The 15908-nt window shown below is 42.1% G+C and overlaps 1 pseudogene; it reads right to left on the reverse strand.

Moving 5' to 3' along the window:
- Nucleotides 1–7810: 7810 nt before the first annotated feature.
- Nucleotides 7811–15185, reverse strand: LOC130981241 (60S ribosomal protein L4-1-like; annotated as a pseudogene).
- Between the last annotated feature and the right edge of the window lie 723 nt (nt 15186–15908).

Here is a 15908-nt window from a genome sequence, read left to right on the forward strand (position 1 = left end):
TTTTAATATTATATATGTTATTGGTTCTATGATATATAATATTTTTGAATCCATATTCCTATTTGATTATTTCCAATGTCTAATGTAATATTAGACTAAGATTCAAGAAGCACGTCCACTAGTGTGCAACCACACTAGTGCGCCACTCACCACCGCCAAGAAGCACGTCCACGGTCCATCGAAGATTTAAGTTGCCGCCTCGTCGCCTACTACCTCCTGTTCGTCAGTCGTCACCCCCGGCCTCCCCCTTCTCTGCTCGAGTGCTTATCCCTCCATCCCTCCAGGGTCTAGCCCAGGTATGTATTTTTAATTTTTTGAAGTTATTCAGGATATTAAATTTTCAATAATTTAGTACTGATAGTTAGAATTAATTGATTATTGTAGATTGATTATGTATGTTGGTTTCTGTTTGAGATTGTTGATTGTTCACATAATCACATATGTTTTATTTCTGTTTGATTTCTGTATGTTGGCAGATGAAAACATGAATACTTCCACACATGTTTTTATGTTTAATCTCTCTTGTTTGTTGATTTATTTTTTATTTCTATTCAGTTTGTTGATTATCCATTGTTGTTAGATTGTTGATTCTTGATTATCTGTTATAGTGTTTGTTCATACCCTGGGTCGAGCTCTCCGACCCGGGATGTTCTACAGACAAAGCGACCGACCTATTCAGGACAGGACGACCCGACCTCTTCTCAAAGAGCTCGGCCAAGTCACAGGAAAGCCCAATAAAGGGCCCAAACAGAGGAACACGTCCCGAATCCAAGGGCAGCCCAAGCCCGTAGAGATAAAGACGGTTCCCTTGAAGATAAGATGACATCACTCAAAAGATAAAAGATAACGATAAGACAACTAACTTATCTTATCTAAGAAGGTCATTCTACACTATTATAAATACACTGGAGCACCCAGGTATAACTCATACTCTGATTCTACTCAATACCTACTGAATACCCTTGCTAACTTAAGCATCGGAGTCCCTTGCAGGTACCCCCCACCCTCCGGGGACGAAGGATCAGCACCATCGCCAAGTTGGACACAATAGCCCGACCAGTACAGAAGATCTCGTCCGAGATCGACCTATAGTTTCAGGTAACCCTCGGAACATTGGCGCCGTTGCCGGGGACCCGGAAGTCATCCTATTACCATGGCGGACGATCATGACAACGATCACACCTCAGATCTAGAAGAAAGAACTCCGCACAAAAATGCGGACTCCATACTAAAAGATACTCCCCAAATCAACAAAAAGAACTCCCCAAACGAGGGAGCCCTGGATGCATTTCAAGATCGGTTAAAACAACTTGAGAAAGACGCTCTACGTCAACGAGAGGTCGAGAAGGATTTACAAAAAGAAATAAGGTGATGCCGAGAATTAGAGAATAAACTCCTAAAACTTGAAGCCGATGTCAAGACTAAAGCCAGCCGAGCCACTCCCGAAGATAGCGCCCGCAAGGAGCAAGATCCATTCACCAAGGAGATCATGAAAACAAGAATCCCAAAAGAATTTAAACTCCCAGACATGACCTTGTACGACGGCACTACGGATCCCAGCCATCATCTCAGCAACTTCAGGAGCAGAATGTATCTCACCGACGCCTCAGATGCAGTTCGTTGCAAAGCCTTTCCAACTACTTTAACAAAAACATCAATTAGATGGTTCGACAACCTCCCTCCTAGATCCATCTCGAGTTTCGACGACATGGCCAAGAAGTTCCTGGCCAGATTCTCCATCCAAAAGGACAAAGCTAAACATGCACCGAGCTTACTGGGAATCAGACAAGGAGAAAGGAAAACCCTGCGCAACTACATGGAGAGATTCAACAAGACATGCCTGGATATACAAAACCTGCCAACAGAAGCCGCTATCATGGGCCTCATTAATAGCCTGCGAGAAGAGCCTTTTAGTCAATCTATATCAAAGAAGTACCCCACGTCTCTGAATGAGGTGCAAGAACGAGCGAAAAAGTACATCAACATGGAAGAAAACTCCCGATTAGGAGAGACCTCAAAGGCCGGGTTCACCTCTCGGAATAAAGATAAAGATTCCAGAAAGAAAGAAGATCGCCATGGAGAGAAAATAAAAAATACCACAATTACACCCCTCTTCGGGTGTCTCTTGTGGATGTCTACAAAGAGGTTTGCAACACAGAAAAAATACCACCAGCTCGACCACTCAAAGGCAAAAAAGGAGGAGGAAACCGGGCTGAATATTGTGAATACCATCGGATCCGCGGGCACTCCACCAATGAGTATTTTGACTTAAAAATGTCATAGAAAAGCTCATACGAGAAGGAAGGCTAGATCGATACCTGGCCACCCGTGATGTGAAAAAAGGAAAAGAAGAAGAGCAGAAGACGTCGGACCAACCGCGCGATCATCCCGGACGCCAGAAAGACATGTCCACATGATACACGACAGATTCGCCGGGGGAGGAATCTCCAAATCATCCTGCAAAAGAAATCTCAAAGACGTATACCATGTCATAGAAAAGAAGGAAACACCCGACATCCCGGCGATCACTTTTACCAGGGAAGACGCATCCGACATCGCGTCAGGGCATGACGATCCCATGGTCATCACTATTATACTGGCAAACGCAAATCTTCACCGCACATTGATAGATCAGGGGAGCTCTGCCGATATCTTATTCAAAACCACTTTCGACAAACTCGGCTTGGAAGAAAAAGAACTCAGGGCATATCCGGACAGCCTATTCGGGTTAGGAGATACCCCGGTTCAACCAATGGGATACATCCCGCTCCACACAACTTTTGGAAAGAGAAGTCAGTTAAGAACACTCAAAATAGATTACATCGTCGTTGACGTAAGCTCAGCCTACAATGTCCTAATAGGTCGAGCAACGTTAAATCAACTCGGTGCAATAGTCTCGACTCCGCATCTATGCATGAAGTTCCCAACCGCAGAAGAAATAGCCACAGTAAAAGCAGATCAGAAGATGGTGCGCCGCTGTTACAACAAAAGTCTAAACCACAGAGGCAGAGGAGAAGAATTTCACACAATCGAGCTCGGTAGAGTTCAAAGGCGGGAGGAGCTCCGCCCACAACCTGTAGGAGAAATAGAGAAAATCCAGATCGGGAACACCCCAGACCAAACAACCAACATCGGCACACTCCTAAAAGGGGACATAAAAGAATCACTCCTACGGTTCCTTCGCGACAACATTGACCTCTTTGCGTGGAAGGCCGCAGACATGCCAGGCATAGATCCCAAACTAATGTGCCACAAGCTAGCAGTCTACCCGGGATCTCGGCTGGTACAACAAAGGCGCAGAAAGCTAGGACCAGAACGCTCTCAAGCAGTGGAAGAACAGGTACGAGCTCTACTAGAGGCAGGATTCATAAGAGAAGTCAAATACCCGCTATGGCTTGCTAATGTCATTTTGGTAAAAAAGTCAAATGGGAAGTGGAGAATGTGCACCGACTATACCGATCTCAACAAAGCTTGCCCGAAAGATCCTTATCCGCTCCCAAACATCGATGCACTGGTAGATGCCTCCTCCGGATACAAATACCTCTCCTTTATGGACGCATACTCGAGATATAACCAAATCCCAATGTACCCATCCGACCAAGAAAAAACCTCTTTCTTAACCCCAAAGGCAAATTACTGCTACATTGTTATGCCCTTCAGTCTCAAAAATGCGGGAGCCACCTACCAAAGATTAATGAACAAAGTTTTTTCGGATCTCATCGGAAAGATCATGGAGGTCTACGTAGACGACATGTTAGTGAAGACGCAAAACGAAGAGATGTTATTATCCGACCTGACACAAGTATTCAACACTATGAGACGACACGGCATGCGACTCAATCCCAAGAAATGTACCTTCGCAGTAGAAGCTGGTAAATTCTTGGGTTTTATGATCACACAGAGAGGAATCGGGGCAAACCCGGACAAGTGCAGGGCCGTACTTGACATGAAAAGCCCGACTTGTATCAAAGGGGTACAACAACTCAACGGGCGGTTGGCAGCCTTGTCCAGACTCCTGGCGGGATCAACAATAAGATCTCTTCCCTTCTACGCCACTCTAAAGAAGGGAAAGGAGTTTGAATGGACAGTTGAATGCGAGCAAGCCTTCCAAGACTTCAAAAAATTTCTAGGACAGCCACCTATATTAAGTCGGCCACGGGAAGGAGAACCACTCATCTTGTACCTCACAGTGGAGAATCGGGCAATAGCCTCAGCACTGGTCCGAGAAGACAACAGTGGGCAACAACCCATATATTTTATCAGCAAAGCGTTACAAGGGTCCGAGCAGAACTACCAGAAAATAAAAAAGTTCGCTTACGCTTTCATAATAACATCTCGACGACTTCGCCCATATTTCCAGTCTCACACCATTAAAGTTCGGACCAACCAGCCCATAAAAGAAATCTTATAGAAAATAGACTTGGCAGGCAGAATCTTGCAATGGACAGTCGAGTTGTCCGAATTCGACCTTCAATACGAAGCTCGGACGGCCATCAAATCTCAATATCTGGCCGACTTGCGGAATTTACGGACACACCAGAAATTCCTGCAGAATGGAATCTATACGTGGACGGCTCCTCAAATAAAACGGGAAGTGGCGCAGGCGTAATAATTGAATGCGACCAGATGACCCAAATCGAACTCTCCCTCAAATTTGGGTTCCCTGCCTCAAACAATCAAGCGGAATATGAGGCACTACTAGCTGGTTTGAAGCTGGCTAGGGAGGTTGGAGCTCAAAAACTTATCATCTTCAGCGATTCACAGGTAGTCACTTTACAAATAACAGGAAGCTACCAAGCCAAAGATCCCACTATAAAAAAGTACTTGGACAAAACCAGGGAACAGCTCGGACAACTCGGAGAGTATGAGATTTGACACATACCCCGAGAACAGAATACCCGGGCCGATGCACTCTCAAAACTAGCCAGCACCAAACCAGGAGGCAACAATAGAAGCCTCATCCAAAAAATTCTACAGAATCCATCAATCTCAGAAGAAGAAAATGTCCTAGCCATAACAGGTCGCGATCAGGGATGGATGACCCCCATAATTAATTACCTCACAACAGAAGCCCTCCCTACAGATGAGAAAGAGGCAAGGAGGTTAAAACGGGAAGCACAATACTACACCATCATAAATAATACTTTATACAAAAGAGGAATTTCAACACCATTGCTAAAATGCGTGCCGACTTCCAACACTAAGGATATCCTAGAAGAAGTATAAAGTGGCATTTGTGGCAATCACCTCGGAGCGCAAGCACTCGCCAAAAAAGTACTTCGGGCAGGATTCTATTGGCCAACTCTACAAAAAGAAGCCACAGAATTCGTAAGGACATGTTCGCCATGTCAAAAGCATGCCAACTTCCACACCGCTCCGCCAGAGGAACTCATGAGCGTAACCTCACCTTGGCCATTCGCAAAATGGGGACTCGATCTCCTCGGACCTTTTCCTCAAGGATCAGGACAAGTCAAATTCCTCATAGTAGGAATAGACTACTTCACAAAATGGATCGAGACAGAACCCCTAGCCAATGCCACAGCTCAAAGAAGTTGGAAATTCCTATATAGAAACATCGTCACAAGGTTCGGAGTTCCATACTCCATCACTACAGATAATGGTACCCAATTCACAGACGCAGGCTTCAGAAAACTAGCGGTCGACCAGAATATAAAACAACAATTCACCTCTGTTGAGCACCCCCAAGCCAATGGGCAAGCTGAAGCTGCTAACAAAGTTATATTAGCAGGGTTAAAACGGAGATTACAAGATGCAAAGGGAGCCTGGGCTGAAGAGCTCCCGCAAGTCCTATGGGCATATCGAACAACTCCACATTCCACGACAAAAGAGTCACCTTTCCGATTAGCCTACGGAATGGAGGCAATGATCCTAGTGGAGGTCGAAGAAGGATCACCCAGAGTAATCCATTTCAGCGAAAAAGCCAATTTCCAACTTCAAAGGGAAGAGCTCGACTTACTTCCAGAAATCTGAGAAAAGCTCGGAAAAGGGAAGAGGCGCTGAAATGACGAATGGCCTCCAGATACAACCGAAAAGTAATATAGCGGGCCTTTGCTAAAAACAACCTCATCCTAATTCGAAACGATATAAGAACAACTCGACCTGGAGAAGGAAAGCTGGCAGCAAACTGGAAAGGACCCTTCCGAGTCATAGAAGTACTGGGAAAGGGTTACTACAGACTTTCCGAACTCGACGGGCGAGAGCTTCCTAGATCATGGCACGCTTGCAACCTAAGAAGGTACTATAGTTAGGGATGATAAAAGATCTTGGACAAGGCACACTCTTTTTCCTGAAAAAAGATTTTTTAACGAAGTGCCCCGCCAAGACCTACAAATCACCCGACTTAGGAAATTAACTCCTCATGTATATTTGCATTTTCTTTTAATAAAATTTGTTCAGATTCTCTACAAACGCTCAAGTCATATTATTCTGAAAATATTCATCGCCCGATTATAAAGCTACAGACCGACAAAAAGTGAAAATCGAATTCACTGCGCGATCACGATAAAACGAGGGCTAAAAACCCAAATTCTATAAAATCGGCAAAGATGAAAATAGAATAATGCAAGAAGTTACAGAAAATGATCCATAGAAAAGACCTGACGAGGACCTAATAAAATGGATTGCTATAAAATAACCGAAAGACTGGCCGGCACAAAAAGTCGGACCAGCCACAACAACCCAAGTTATAAGTAAAGCCCTGGAAAGAGGTCTGACCAACCCTTTAAAAGAGGATTACTATAACTTCGAAGAGCCCGACATGAGGAAGTCGGACTCCTACAAAAGTTACAAAAGATAATCCCTGAAAGAGACCTGAACAAGGTCCAAGAAAGAGGATTATCAAGTAACTCGACAGGACCCGACGTGACAAAGTCGGCCCGGAAAGATAAAGTTACAAAAGATAAATCCCTGAAAGAGACCTGAACAAGGTCCAAGAAAGAGGATTATTAAGTAACTCGACAGGGCCCGTCGTGACAAAGTCGGCCCGGAAAGATAAAGTTACAAAAGATAAATCCCTGAAAGAGACCTGAACAAGGTCCAAGAAAGAGGATTATCAAGTAACTCGACAGGGCCTGACGTGACAAAGTCGGCCCGGAAAAATAAAGTTACAAAAGATAAATCCCTGAAAGAGACCTGAACAAGGTCCAAGAAAGAGGATTATCAATTATCTCGACAGGGCCCGACATGACAGAGTCGGCCTGGAAAGATAAAATTACAAAAGATAAATCCCTGAAAGAGACATGAACAAGGTCCAAGAAAGAGGATTATCAAGTAACTCGACCAAAAAGCCCGACATGACGAAGTCGGTCCAAGATACAAAGCTACAAAGGTAATCCCTGAAAGAGACCTGAACAAAGTCCCAGAAAGAGGATTACCGAGTAATTTGACAGGAACCAACACGATAAAGCTACCCTTGGAAGAGACCTTAAGTAAGGTCCAAAAAGGAGGGCTACAAACAAACAAAAACCAAGTTCAGCGATATCAGTATTATAACAGTTTAAGATTGATGAGAGCAGCGTCAGGCCAAAGGATCAAGTTAATCATGTCAGATAAAAACTTACGAAGGTGCCAAGACGAGTGCAAAGCAGACAGGATATAAAAACTACTAAATTATGATAATAGCAAGCTTTAGAGGCCACCCAAATCAGCCCAGAAAGCTCGAAAGTCACTTTGTTTTTCAAAACAAAGTTGCTAAACAAGCAACAGAAAGTATCAACAGTCAACAAAACACCATTTACAAAAAGAGTTCAAAGCCCACAAGCCGAACTATACATAAATTCATCAGGAATAATCAAAGAGAGTCCAAAGGTTGCCCAGTAGCAGCATCTCGGGGTGAAGGAGGACGAGTTTGAAGAGGCACTGCATCTACCGTCCCATCATCCCGGTTCAGGATCTGAACATCAGGATCGGACTCAGGCTGAATGACTTCAGCAGCCTGAGAAGAAGAGGGCGGCACAACGGAGACTTTGGTAGAAGGAACAGGAGGAGGCTCAACATCATTATCATCAGGGTCCTCGGGAACAATTTTGCCATCCTTCACAACATTATCCAAGCTAAACAAGGCAAGGTCAGCCTCCGGGACAATAACCCGAACCTGTTCCTTCAGGTTCTCATAAGCAGCAGTTACGCTGCCCACAAGATGACCCTGGAGCTTGGAATAATCAACCCAAACCGACTCTAGTTCATCCCGAAGATGCATCACTTCTCGGTAGGACGTGACATAGCTTTCTTTGTGCTTCAAAGCCACATCCTCAGCCAATCGCACAGAGGCCGCCAGGGCAAGAGAGCTGGCCTTCTCCCCTTCCAACTCCTTCTTCAGTTTAGTCACCTCCACTTCAAACTCCTCCTTGAGACCCTTCATCTGATCGAATTCTCGCTTAGCCTCCTCCATAAAAGCTTTGGTAGCATGCAGAGGTAGATTTTGGGTAGTGCGATACAAAGCAGCTCCCATATGGGCCATCTTGACACTACTCCAAGTTATAAAATCCAAGTGATGGAGGAGGGATACATCATCCATTGAAAGAGCACCATAAGGTACGATCTGCTGGTCTACGAAACCAATAGGATCAAATTTTGGGGCATCTAGATTTAAAGGTTCCACAGTTTGAGGTCTTTTTGGAGGAGGGGCGGCCGAAGAAAAAACCACAGCAGCAGTAGAAGATTGAGGGGATCCACTAAATGGGCCCGAGGTGATGGATCATTCTCCTCAGGCCAGGAGAGCTCGGCACGGATGGCTTCAAAGGAGCTTGGGAAGTTCCTCCCCCATCAGCCCGGGCCGAGATGTTTTGAGCCGCAGTAGATTCTCTCTCCTTCTTGAAGGCCTTCATTGCATCATTATTTTTAGCCATCTCTGCAAAATAAAAAACAACAATTTATCACTCCAGGAAGAAAGCAGGAGAAAAACAAGATAAACAAGATATATCAAGGCAGTACCCAAAGCAGTTCGAATAAGGGACGGATCTCCCAATGACTTTTTAGTATCCAAGTGAGGAGGTTCTCCCCAAATATCCTCCAAAACACTCACAAAGGATTGCTCGACCTCGCTCAACATCTCCCAAGTATATCGGGATACCACTACGTTCCTCTGCCACTCTAAGGGAAAGCAGGGCTCATTATTTTCATCCAGAAAGAAAGGTCGGGCTCCTTCAATAGCCCGAACCTTAAAGAAGTAGTTCTTAAAATCCCAGAAAGATTTGTCATACATGGAAAAAATCTTGTGCCGCTGGGAAGACCTAAAAGAAATCCAAGAAGCTTTCTTCTTGGTAGTCCCAGGTTTGGTCAACACAAAAAGATATAGAAAAAGAGTTTGAGAAGGTGTAACACCAAATTCTTGACAAACAAGCTAAAAAATATTGATGAAGCCCTATGAATTCGGATGAAGCTGTGACGGGACTACGTTACAAGACCATAACAGGTCAGTTTCAAAAGAAGTAAAAGGAAAGGTGATGTTCATTTGGCTAAAAAAGAAGTCATAAGTATAGAAAAAGGGACGCTCCCCCTGGATCAGGACTGGGAAGCAAACTCTATCGCCAGAATCAGGTGCTACCAACTCATAATTGCCCTCCTGATCCGCGCTGCTACAGACACGATGATGCTTTCTAAGCGTCGCACAAAATTCTGAATCAACTAAAGAAACACACAGCAAGACAAGAGAGTCCAGCCAATCGGACATCCCTTCGGGAACCTCAGAAGACGCCTCAACAATATTTTCTCGGGAAGACATGGCCAACTAATCCTACAAAGCAAGAAAAAGATTGGGTTACTAAAAAGGTAAGGACATCCCAGACGAAATCAAAACAACTCGGACAGCACATTCCAGCGCGGTACAGCAGATAAAAAAGGAAAACCCCAGGATACAACCCAAGGTCCTAGGGCATCCTTTGGAGGCAATCAGGGAATAAAGATTCAGGAAAATCTACAAAACTAATGTCTCAACAGAAACCCTTTCCAAGAAAAACAAATGCGAAGAAGATCAAACGAGTCGTCAAAAGAAAAGACTACAACAGTTCAGAAATCAGCAGCAGCATACAAAGCCCTAAAGAGCCAAAACCAGGAAAATACACTCAGAGGCATATATAAGGTCAAAAGGGAAAAATCATGCATCACAGTAACAAACCAGGCACGATAAAATATCAAGCTTTCCAACATGCACTCAGTCAAAATCAAAGCTTCAAAATTAAACACAACACAGCAGAAATAAACGGTGAAGGGAAAGCAAAACCAACATGAGAAAGGAGAAGAATACGCAAGAGGGTTGAAGAGGAGGAGGTTAGAAATCGCCGTCGAAAGCAGTTACGATCACCGAACAAATGTTGCAAGAAGAAACACCAAGAAACGTAAGTTTTCAAAAGAAAACAGAAGGAGAGGAGAAAAAGGGAAGTCACAGCAAAAGCAAGTGAGGAGAAAAAGCGTTTCTTGAGAGTAAAATTCAAAAATAAAAGCCAAGAGAAACGGAGCATCCAAAACCAATTAATGGGGCATTAAAAACCCTCGCACGTTCCCAAGGCCAGGACGTTAATCCAAAAGCGTGCATTTTCAAAAGGAAGCGAAACGTTCTGCATTCAAAAAAGGAAGCCTACAAAGGAAAATCGACAAAATGCTCGAGTTCGGCTTCACATGAGAAGGTTCAAAGTCCTAAAAACTAAGACTCTTCCTCCAAATAAAGACCGAGCTCGAGCAGGGGCACTGTTCATATCCTGGGTCGAGCTCTCCAACCCGGGATATTTTACAGACAAAGCGACCAACCTCTTCAGGACAGAATGACCCGACCTCTTTAGGACAGGACGACCCGACCTCTTCTCAAAGAGCTCGGCCAAGTCACAGGAAAGCCCAATAAAGGGCCCAAACAGAGGAACACGTCCCGAATCTAAGGGCAGCCCAAGCCCGTAGAGATAAAGGCGGTTCCCTTAAAGATAAGATGACCTCACTCAGAAGATAAAAGATAAAGATAAGATAACTAACTTATCTTATCTAAGAAGGTCACTCTACACTATTATAAATACACTGGAGCATCCAGGTATAACTCATACTCTGATTCTACTCAATACCTGCTTAATACCCTTGCTAACTTAAGCATCAGAGTCCCTTGCAGGTACCCCCCACCCTCCGGGGACGAAGGATTAGCACCATCGCCAAGTCGGACATAATAGCCCGACCAGTACAGAAGATCTCGTCCGAGATCGACCTATAGTTTCAGGTAACCCTCGGAACAGTGTTATATATGTTGGTTGCTATTGTATATTATTCTTAGTAGTTAGTGCATTATTCTTAGTAGTTAGTGGATTTATTTTTTTTCAATACTTGCTTTGGAAGATTATGTTTATGACATGGAGAAAGCCTTAATCGGTTCTAACTTCTAAGCTTTATCCTGCGGATAAAGAGCTGGTAAATTCTGTAATTGATAAGGCTAGAACTCTGCTTGATGATGGTAACAAGGAGAAGAAAGAAACTGATGTGCTTGTGGAGTATCTTACTGAAGCTAAGCTTGTTTTTGAGCCCATTATAGCTAAGACTGGTTAGTTTTGTTTAAATCTTTCCTTTGTTGAATTTTTAATTTTGCTTGTGATGCAAATCTTTGTGACAGAAATTATCTAAAGGAGATTGGTCATTGAGAGTTGAAATTTGAATTTCGTGGACAGATCTTGTGAACTTTGAATGTGATAAATGCTAATTCAATATCACGATTTGGTGTTGTTTATGTTCATTGAGTACTCTTTGATAGTGGGACTATGGGGGTTTGGTGATATCATTTGCTTTTCAAGTGAGAAAGCCAAAAGAAAAGAAAGTGAATTGACATCATTGACTTTGAATCTATGTTATGGAATCAATGCCATTGCTTTGTTTATTGCAATTGCAGATTTGATACTGTGGAGACAGAAGAATATTAGTGTGAGAATATTATTAGTCAGAGAATCAGATGAAGGGAATTGGGAATATTGTTACTTAGTGTGGGAATATTGTTACTTATGTGGGACCGGGTTAATCGGTTCAACCAGTGACCCACTGATTGAACCAATGATCCAGTGACCCAGTAGTGTGACCAGTTCGATTACCGGTTCGGTTCTGACAACTATGATATTTGTTCTTGGTCATGCTTTATTTATCCTACTTCCGATTATAGATGTGATGATAATAGATTTATTTCTTTATAAGCAAATACAAAATGAGCATGACACAGTTATGTTGATTTGAAAAGTAAAACGCAACATAATTATTACAAAACCTCACAAATTCACAATCAATATCTTGACATAGGTAGCCAAATATCCATATTGCTGAAACAAAGACAACACAATCTTTGAAATATACAGTGCTAATAGTTTGCTACCAAACATCATGAACAAACTTCCGAAGTTATTTAATTTCAGAATGACTAGCAAGGAATCATTGACTAAACCCAACACTAGCTAAAGAAAATGGCATGGACATTTTTTTGCCTAAAATATACAAAGATTATGAAGTTTCATTAATCTTACCCCATATATGATGCAACTGCTAGTGTAGTGAATATAGAACTTTTCCTAATCAGCAAGTTATTATGCTACCTCAGTCTTAGTTATATCTCTAGCCAATTTATACCATCACATTCTCTACACTTATTTCAGCTACTATAAATATCAACCTCGTAACATCTTGTAGCCAACTTTTTAATGGTAATCACAATGTAGAATACTCGTTATTTTCTTTATGCTCTCTCTTCTTTTTCTCTCTGATCTTTCTTTTTCTTTTTCTAAGAACCAAGTTATTGATACCTTACATGGTATCTATCAAAACTTCGGTTCTGATCCATGAAACACTCAACTTTTTCCGCTTCGCAGAATTAGGCGAATCAAGCTTTTCAACTACAATCAGCAATTTCAATAACTTCAATAGCAAATTTTCCAACAACAAATAAATTGGATGAGAATAATTTCAAGGCGTAGAAGCGTCAAGTACTCGCGTGTATCAAAGCTAACAAGCAACAAAATCATGTTATTGCACTATTAAATATAGAATGAAGGTAAAATGTCTCAAGAATTCAAAGAGTGGGAACTAGGGCGGGAAGTGAACTGAGTTGAGCCAAGTTAGACCAAGTTTAAACTCGTCTCACGAAAATTGAGCTTGGCTCATGTCTCTACTCATTAATAATCGAGCCTATTTCTTAAGCTCAAGTTTGGCCCACTGAAAGCTCACGAGCTGGCTCAAATAATAAGAACATAATCTATAATTCTATATCAATAAATTATAATTTATATATTTTAAAAATTTTTAAAAAGATCAATTTTATATATTCTCTATCTATCAATAAATTATAAATTTTTTATTTATGTCCAACATCAAAATTATATATAAAAAATAAATATAAAATTTTAAATAATTAAGATAATTATTTTATATATATATATATATATTAAAAATATAAATTAAATACATATAGGATGTGTATTATTATTATTATTATTATTATTATTATTATTATTATTATTATTATTGAGCCAGATCACAAGTTAATGAGTTGAACTTATCCAAACTCAAGCTCAACTCGTTTAATTTATGAGCTCAATTCCAAACTCAAGTTCGCCCCACCAGCTCACGACTTCAATTTATCGAGCTATTAACGAGTCGAGCTCGAGATATCTTGACTCATTTCCACCCCTAGTGGGAACAACGAGATGAATACTTGGTAGCTTGGATGCTTTTTGCCATGAACGCAATCTTCATGAACAAGGTAGTAGAGTTAAGGCTGCATATGGATCGGATAATATCCGCATATCCGCAGTAATTATCCGCATCCGATCCGAATTCTACGGATATTATCCGATCTGCAGAGCCATCGGATTGGATTGGATGTGATCCACACTATAATAGGATCGGATTGCAGATTTGGCAGTGATATACACTACAAGAAAACTGCTCTATTGCCACGTTTTTAAAACGTGGCGAAAAGCTGAAAAAAGCGTGGCGATAGCTTTTCACCACGCTTTTTGAGCTAATGCCACGCTTTTGAAAGGGTCATGTCTGCAAGTGCGGCGGTTGCTCTATCGCCACGCTTTTTACATATTGCCACGCTTAAAAGCGTGGCCGTATGCGAGAGATCTGGCCACGCTTTTGAAGCGTGCCGATAGAGAGATATGGCCACGCTTTTAAAGCGTGGCGATAACGAGATATGGCCTCGCTTTTAAAGTGTGGCAATAGCGAGAAATACGGCCATGCTTTAAAAGTGTGGCAATAGCCTTGTCAAATTAAAAAAATTCTGACTTTATCTTCATTGCTGCACCCTGCACAATATAAATTTTCAGTCCTTTTTTATTTCCAAACCTATAAATATAATATGAAATTTTTATTACAAAATATATCAAGACATATAATTTTTGCTATAATTATTTTATACATTAAAAAACTAATATTTAATTACAAAATAAATCTCGAGTTCGAATAACAATGCAAATGATTACAAGCTCTATTTAAATCAAACACATAGCAGTGCAATAATGCAGCACAAATTTAAAGGTTTCAAAAAACAATGCAGCACAAATTTAAAGAACACAGAATAACTTACCAACTCTTTAAAGTATAGTGCAACTAATCATACAATCAAACCCTGTACCTAAATAGTTGAAAACAAAACTATCACTATGGCAATATGGATATGAATGAAGAATAAGACAGAGAATCATACCTTGGAAACAGTGCTGCACTTCTTGTCGAGCTTCTCCTTCTTAGTCTTAACACGATGTGCCTCAGCGAGAAGGGCCATTCTCTTAGCAGCCTTAGCATAAGGATACAACATCAGCATCACATTCAAATTCTTGAGAGGGTTTTTCTTGAGAGTGGCCCTCTTGATCTCCTTCTTAATGGGCCTCACAACAGACTGAACCTCATCAGAGTTAATAATCCTAACCAGGTCAGCATTCACTGTCTTTGACCTTGAAAGAATGTAACCCTTCTTCTTCTCTGATGCCTTCTGGAAGGTTTCATAGATCGAATCGAGTTTCTCGAACGCTGACTTGGTCCAAATCACGAACCTGCCGAGGTGGCCACTGGGAGCGAGCTTCAGAAGGTTCAGCCTCTCCAAATTTGCGACCTCCACGTCGGGAATGTTCCTGAAAGCCTTAACGGCCTTCGCGCCTTCAGTTCCATACATGATCAGAGGTCCCTTGCGGGAAAATGTAGCAGCGGTTCCTCATCCCCCCAACTAACAATCTCAACCACTAAATTCCACAAAAAATTTAAGGGAAATGGAAAAAAAGAACTATAAAGGAGCTAAACTCACCAAGAAAAGCCTCTGTTGGATGTATAAGTGGATGGTGGGAGTGTCAGAAGAGAGAGCGCTGACGAGGGCATTGTGACAGAAGGGAGCGGCGACGGAAAGGGTTAGGGGTTTGCCGCGACAGAAAGGAGTGGTGGCGAAGCAAGCTTCGATGGAGGGTTTGCGAGGGACTGTCCGAGTCACTGCCAGAGGAAGTCACCAACGAGAAGAGGGAGTGTCGGCGGAGGGACCAGGGATGGTGGGAGTGCCAGAAGAGGGAGCACCGACGGAAGCATTGCGAACACAGGAGATGTTCTTTGGAGTGCTGGGGTTCTTTGCCGTCACTGGTGTTTAGGTTTATTTGCTAGTGTTTTAGTGTTTAGGAACGGCCAAGAGGTTTTCATGTAAATTGAAAGAGTTTCAAAACTATTTTGAACTTTTTTTTTCTTAAATCTTTTGGCCACGTTTTTTAAGCATGCCAAAAAAGTTAAGGGAAATGGCCACGCTTTTAAAATGTCACTGTAACAAAACTATGTCGCAACGCTTTAAAAGCGTCCCTGTTACCCTCTATGGCCACGCTTATGAAGTGAGGCAAAAAAAAAAGCGTGGCCAAATCTCGAATCAATTACCACCCTCATAAAAGCGTGGCCATAAACCCCTT

Source organism: Arachis stenosperma, chromosome 5 (genome assembly GCF_014773155.1).
Source record: "Arachis stenosperma cultivar V10309 chromosome 5, arast.V10309.gnm1.PFL2, whole genome shotgun sequence".
Lineage (NCBI taxonomy): Eukaryota > Viridiplantae > Streptophyta > Magnoliopsida > Fabales > Fabaceae > Arachis > Arachis stenosperma.